This window comes from Ranitomeya imitator, chromosome 2, assembly GCF_032444005.1.
Source record: "Ranitomeya imitator isolate aRanImi1 chromosome 2, aRanImi1.pri, whole genome shotgun sequence".
In the NCBI taxonomy this organism is placed as follows: Eukaryota; Metazoa; Chordata; class Amphibia; order Anura; family Dendrobatidae; genus Ranitomeya; species Ranitomeya imitator.
In genome coordinates, this window is record NC_091283.1 from 265,849,782 (window position 1) to 265,857,229 (window position 7,448).

At 57.1% G+C, this 7,448-nt stretch overlaps 1 long non-coding RNA gene across 1 annotated transcript; it reads right to left on the bottom strand.

Annotated features, from left to right (window-relative positions):
* Positions 1-2,442: 2,442 nt before the first annotated feature.
* LOC138663042 (uncharacterized) lies at positions 2,443-7,442 on the bottom strand. Its single transcript, XR_011318109.1, has 2 exons — positions 7,349-7,442; positions 2,443-3,609 (listed from the first exon to the last, which is right to left on the bottom strand). It is a non-coding gene; the product is annotated as an uncharacterized lncRNA (long non-coding RNA).
* Between the last annotated feature and the right edge of the window lie 6 nt (positions 7,443-7,448).

Sequence of the window (7,448 nt, forward strand, 5' to 3'; positions counted from 1 at the left end):
GGGGGGGGGGGGCGGCGCAGAAACAATGTTTGAATACCCTGTAGTAAGTGAACGGCTACAGTGCAAGAAAATAAAGGGTACTTAGTTAACACTTTTTTGGGGGCCTGAGAAAGGAGTCAGAAAAGAGCATCGGGGCGGACGCGCTGCTGTGAATGTCAGTGTCTATATCTAGCACGGCATAATTTTCATAACCAGCAGAGGGAAAGCTGACAGCTGATGTTAATATTCTGGAAAGGAGCCAATAACCATAAAGGTTCCCAGGCTATTAATATCAGCTCACAGCTGTTTGCTTAGCCTTTACTGGCTATTTTACAGTGGGACACAAAATATTGACATGGGGTCCCCCTATAAAAGCTGTAGGCTGATATTAATAGTCTGTGAAGAGGCCATGGATATTGGCAGCCCCAGAGGCTAAAAACCATCAGCTCTCAGCCATCCCAGAAATGGCGCATCTTATAGATCTGCCAATTCTGGTACTTAGCCTCGCTCTTCCCACTTGCCCTGTAGCAGTGGGGCTCAGATTTGTGGGGTTGATGTCACCATTTTATTGTCAAGTAACATCAAGCCCACAGGTAAGTAATGGAGAGGCATCTATCAGACACCTCTCCATAAGTAAGCTGGCCTACTGTCACCTTACAATACAAAAGGTGACATTAACCCCTTATTACCCCATATGCCACCGCTACAGGGCAGTGAGAACAGAGGCTGAGTGCCAGAATTGGCGCATCTTACAGATGCACCTTTTCTGGGGTGGCAATAACCATGGCCCCTCTCTAGGCTATAATATCTGTCCTCAGTCACTGACTTTCCCTCAGAAAATTGTGTGGGAGCCCACGCCAGTTTTTTCAGTGAAAACATTTTTATTAAATGCATACAGGTCCCAAATTTTACACACACACATACTACTAACCGTATTAGTCACTGACCTATATAAATCTAACCGTTCTGCAATGGTTTACTGTATGTAAACCATGTCTCCTATCCTGCAATGATTTGACAGAAGCCGACAAATTAACTATTTGTAAATATTATAAGCTGTCAGTGTGATTTTACTGTACACTGCACCTGAATTGCAAGCCTTTAAAAGGACACCATTGCGTATTTCTCGCAAGTCAAACTGATGGCCCGTGTGGTATGAGTTTTTCTTGCATAAACAGACTTTCATTGGGGATTCTCGGCTGATATACGGTGCAAATCGCAGCATAGTGCAATTTCACTCGCACATATAATACGGCCGTGAAAAAAAAAAAAAGTGATGGGAGCTGCCCAACAGATTAACATTGGTCCGAGTGCTATGCAATTTTTTTTTCTCGCATAGCACTCGTCCGTATTCCTCTCTAGTGTGACTCCGGCCTTAAAGGGAAAATCATTCAAAATTTGAAAATTTCAATTTTTTAAAATTTCTGATATTTTTACAAAATAAAGCAAAACATTAACCCAAGTTTATCATTAGCCCAATTTTACCATTATCATAAAGTCTAATATGTCAGGAAAAAAAACAACCTCAAAATCAATGGAATATGTTGAAGCATTCCAGAGTTATTACTACATAAAGTGACACTGGTCAGATTTTAAAAAATTGGCCCCGTCACTGAGGGGTTAAATGCTTGTACAAGTGAACATTGTTTCAAAAGTGGTTTACCTGTCTAAGACTGGTTTCACACCAGCGTTCGGCAGCCTTCTTCCTCCGTTAAGCCCCACCCACTGCTACACCTCTTTCAGCTCCGCCTACGTCTGCATGCATCCCCTATCATTAACATTGGGTACACAGGCACGTGTCGTTTTGACGATGCACTGAACTGCGTCGAACGCAACATGTTGCATTTTGTTGCGGTCGGCGCAGCATTAAAACAACGCATGCAGAGGCATCCGCTTGGCCTGCGTACCCAATGTTAAAGATAGGGTATGCAGGACGCATGCAGACGTAGGCGGAACTGAAGGAAGAGGTGCGTCATTGGGCGGGGCTTAACGGAGGAAGAAGGCTGCCATCCGCAGCCCTGCCGAATGCTGGTGTGAAACCAGCCCAAGGCTGCTATTATAGCACCTTACGTCTTACGCTAGGTTCACATTGCGTTAGTGCAATCCGTTAAGCGCATAGCGCTAGCGGATTGCGCTAACGCAATGTTTCTAGAGGGTCGGCGTTCACCCTCCCCGCTAGCGCAGATCCCTGATCTGCGGTAGCGAGGAACGGGCCTCAAAAGAACGGCACATCGCTAGCGCGTGCCGAAAATGGCATGCGCTAGTGATGCGCTTCAGCTAAAAGTAACATTGCTGTCCATGGGTGCGCTAACGGACCCGTTGCACGGCGTTAATTTCGACATTTTCGCCATGCAACGCAGTCCGTTAGCGTTAACCCATTAACGCAATGTGAACCTAGCTTTACACAGATACATCATGGGCTTGTCCTGCCCTACGCATGAAATGAAAGACAAATACAATGTGGAGACTTAATCAGAGCAATGTTTTATTTACATTCAGAACTGGTTTAAGAGGTAAACAATTACCATTTCTCACAGAAATCTCAGACTTTTACTTATAGAAATACTGGATAAATATCATTTTAACAATAGATATAGAAATATTTCTAATTTTATAAAACTGCCTTTTTTTGCATAGAAAAACTTTATGCCTTTCCTTGTTTCATTTTATGCATTTCTAAAGTATTGTAAAAATGTAATATGCTGTTGGTGCATGCGGGCAGGACTGTCGGTAGGGTATGCGGCTCTGAAGCCCCCCCCCCCCCCCCCCCCCTCAGGCCTGCCTCCGGTGTCTGAGATTTCGGTGTCCCGGACCTGAGATCATAATACCGGCCTTGAATTGTGAAGGACACGGCAGCCGATCCTGAGAAACATCCAAGGTGGGAATGCCCCATCATGTCGAAGAGAGTCTGCTAGATCCAGGCCTAGCAGACCAGTACTGGTGGGTTCATGGATGCCAGGAGGGAGCTGGCCTAAAGGAAGGTCTCGTCTTTTCCTGGCGGGTCAGGAAGTTGTCCCGTCGTTTTTTTTTTTTTTGGACAGAACATTTCCAAAACAACCAAATTTGAACAGATCTCTTGGGAGGCAGACTTTAGTCCTCTGTTGCAGAAGCGAAGTACTCTTAAACTGATAGGCGCAGAGTAGGACGCACTAGAAAGTTGGCGTGCATGATTGTTCAGGGCGCTGGCGGTGTGGACCGGCCACCAGAGAAGGCCTAGACCAAAGCCTGGATATTTTAAGAGCAAGGTCACTGGAGCCTCTGGAAAACGTGGAGGCTGCATGAATAGGAAGGTTTCCTCAGGAGACGTCCACATTGCTCAGGGGAAAACTAGGACATATTTGTCCTGTGTTTTTTTTTTTTAAAGTAGCCCCCTTACTGCCTCGTAGGATATACCAGTCCTTAAGATCACAAATCCTTTTTCGCAGAGCGATGATGAAGACGGGCATGGAATAACCTGGACGCAGAGAGGCGAGAGGGTAGGGCGATTCGTGGCATGAACGGTCCTCCAGGGAACCCCAAACACTCTTGATGTGTTTGGGCCTTGCCTCGTAGACCACAGATGATATGGTAGTGACAATTCTAGGTGGGAGATTAGAGTGACAATTCCACTGTCGCCCTCAAAAGCCATATCTGGGAAGAAAAAAAAAAATTAAAAAGAAAAATCGTTAATAAAAAAACCTCCCAAAACCTAAGGCCTAAACTGGGCTGGGCGGTCCAGACCCATGTCTTCCTCCTACTGACATTAAGTTAAAACAGATTAGCTTCGTGCTAGTTGGTGGTGTACCCTCCTCTACAGGAAATACCTAAATTTTTTTTTTGCATAGCATAAGCAGCATACACCCATTTTTTTTTTGTGTACCCCAATGAAGCATTAGCTCCCCCACATCAACCAGAAGGCCACACAGCATAACCTCACTCCTCCAGTCAGAAACCTCCACCTCACATTAACCAGCGGACCCCACAGGATAAACCCAAAGCCCACCAGACATTCCCTCCCACAAGCGTAAATCCCCATATGACGCCCCCTGCCCCCAACCATAAATCCCATCAGACACCCCCCCAATCGGATGCCACCCCAGCTTAACCCCCCAGCATAAACCCCCATCGGACGTCCACCCCTCCTCCAAGCATTACTCCCATCGCACACCACGCCCACCCAATAATAAACCCCCACCGGACGGCCAAACCCCCACAGGATGTGGACCCCCCCATCCAGCACACACCCCCATCAGACGCGGACACCCCACCCAGCACAAACCCCCCCCATCGGACGTCCACCCCCGACCCAGCCTAAACTCTTATCGGACGTCCACTCCACCCAGCCTAAGCCCTCATCAGCCCCCCAAACCCAACCCATAAGCAGGTCGCCCCCCAATAAAGGGGATCCCTCCGTAAGCGGCAGGTCGCCTCCCCACGTCCCACCACCGGCAGGTCGCCTCCCCACGTCCCACCACAGGCAGGTCGCCTCCCCACGTCCCACCACAGGCAGGTCGCCTCCCCACGTCCCACCACAGGCAGGTCGCCTCCCCACGTCCCACCACAGGCAGGTCGCCTCCCCACGTCCCACCACAGGCAGGTCGCCTCCCCACGTCCCACCACAGGCAGGTCGCCTCCCCACGTCCCACCACAGGCAGGTCGCCTCCCCACGTCCCACCACAGGCAGGTCGCCTCCCCACGTCCCACCACAGGCAGGTCGCCTCCCCACGTCCCACCACAGGCAGGTCGCCTCCCCACGTCCCACCACAGGCAGGTCGCCTCCCCACGTCCCACCACAGGCAGGTCGCCTCCCCACGTCCCACCACAGGCAGGTCGCCTCCCCACGTCCCACCACAGGCAGGTCGCCTCCCCACGTCCCACCACAGGCAGGTCGCCTCCCCACGTCCCACCACAGGCAGGTCGCCTCCCCACGTCCCACCACAGGCAGGTCGCCTCCCCACGTCCCACCACAGGCAGGTCGCCTCCCCACGTCCCACCACAGGCAGGTCGCCTCCCCACGTCCCACCACAGGCAGGTCGCCTCCCCACGTCCCACCACAGGCAGGTCGCCTCCCCACGTCCCACCACAGGCAGGTCGCCTCCCCACGTCCCACCACAGGGGTCCCCCAATAGCCTGCAGCAGGTCTCCCCCCACATCCCACAAGCAGATAGCCCTCAAATCCCACAACAGGGGTCCCCCACTAAAAGGGGTCCACCCCGTAAGCAGGTCACCTCCAAACCCCACCACAGGGGTCCCCCCCAACAGCCAGCAGGTGCCCCCCAAAATCCAACCACAGGGGTCCCCCACAATAGTCAGCAGCAGCAGGTGCCCCCCAAAATCCCACCACAGGGGTCCCACCACAATAGCCAGCAGCAGCAGGTGCCCCCCACAACAGCCAGCAGCAGTAGGTGCCCCCCCAAATCTCACCACAGGGGTCCCCCCACAACATTCCACCACAGGGGTCCCCCACAACATCCAGCAGCAGCGGTGCCCCCCCAAAAAGCCCACGACGGGGGTCCCCCACAACAGCCAGCAGCAGCGGTGCCCCCCCAAGAGCCCACCACGGGGATCCCCCACAACAGCAGCGGTGCCCCCCACAAAGCCCACCACGGGGGTCCCCCACAGCAGCAACGGTGCCCCCCCACAAAGCCTACCACAGAGGTCCCCCACAGCAGCAGCGGTGCCCCCCCCCACCACGGGGGTCCCCCGCAACAGCCGGCAGCAGCGGTGCCCCCCCCCACAAAGCCCACCACAGGGGTCCCCCACAGCAGCAGCAGTGCCCCCCCCACAAAGCCCACCACGGGGGTCCCCCACAGCAGCAGCGGTGCCCCCCCACAAAGCCCACCACGGGGGTTCCCCACAGCAGCAGCGGTGCCCCCCCCACCACAGGGGTCCCCGACAGCAGCAGCGGTGCCCCCCCACAAAGCCCACCACGGGGGTCCCCCACAGCAGCAGCGGTGCCCCCCCACAAAGCCCACCACGGGGGTCCCCCACAGCAGCAGCGGTGCCCCCCCCCCCACAAAGCCCACCACGGGGGTCCCCCACAGCAGCAGCGGTGCCCCCCCCCCCACAAAGCCAACCACGGGGGTCCCCCACAGCAGCAGCGGTGCCCCCCCCCCCACAAAGCCCACCACGGGGGTCCCCCACAGCAGCAGCGGTGCCCCCCCCCCCACAAAGCCCACCACGGGGGTCCCCCACAGCAGCAGCGGTGCCCCCCCCACAAAGCCCACCACGGGGGTCCCCCACAGCAGCAGCGGTGCCCCCCCCACAAAGCCCACCACGGGGGTCCCCCCACAGCAGCAGCGGTGCCCCCCCCCACAAAGCCCACCACGGGGGTCCCCCACAGCAGCAGAGGTGCCCCCCCCCACAAAGCCCACCACGGGGGTCCCCCACAGCAGCAGAGGTGGCCCCCCCACAACAGCCGGCCGGCAGCAGCGGTGCCCCCCCCCCCACAAAGCCCACCACAGGGGTCCCCCAAAGCAGCAGCGGTGCCCCCCCCACAGCAGCAGCGGTGCCCCCCCCACCACAGGGGTCCCCGACAGCAGCAGCGGTGCCCCCCCACAAAGCCCACCACGGGGGTCCCCCACAGCAGCAGCGGTGCCCCCCCCACAAAGCCCACCACGGGGGTCCCCCACAGCAGCAGCGGTGCCCCCCCCACAAAGCCCACCACGGGGGTCCCCCACAGCAGCAGCGGTGCCCCCCCCACAAAGCCCACCACGGGGGTCCCCCACAGCAGCAGCGGTGCCCCCCCCACAAAGCCCACCACGGGGGTCCCCCACAGCAGCAGCGGTGCCCCCCCCCCCAAAGCCCACCACGGGGGTCCCCCACAGCAGCAGCGGTGCCCCCCCCCCACAAAGCCCACCACGGGGGTCCCCCACAGCAGCAGCGGTGCCCCCCCCCCCCCCACAAAGCCCACCACGGGGGTCCCCCACAGCAGCAGCGGTGCCCCCCCACCACGGGGGTCCCCCACAGCAGCAGCGGTGCCCCCCCACAAAGTCCACAACGGGGGTCCCCCATGGTGGTCCCCCACAGCAGCAGCGGTGCCCCCCCACAAAGCCTACCACAGGGGTCCCCCACAGCAGCAGCGGTGCCCCCCCACCACGGGGGTCCCCCACAGCAGCAGCGGTGCCCCCCCACAAAGTCCACAACGGGGGTCCCCCATGGTGGTCCCCCACAGCAGCAGCGGTGCCCCCCCACAAAGCCTACCACAGGGGTCCCCCACAGCAGCAGCGGTGCCCCCCCCCCACCACGGGGGTCCCCCACAGCAGCAGCGGTGCCCCCCCCACAAAGCCCACCACGGGGGTCCCCCACACAGACAAGCAGGTCGCCCACCACAGAGCCTCCCCCCAATAGCGAGCAGCAAGTAGCATTTTTTCACCCTGAAACCACTAACCTCCATGTGCCATGCCGTCCACAAGCTATAATCATGCTGCTTTGCTTTGCCGCCTTCATGATGTGACTGAAAACACGCCCCTTCCCGATAGGACACGCCC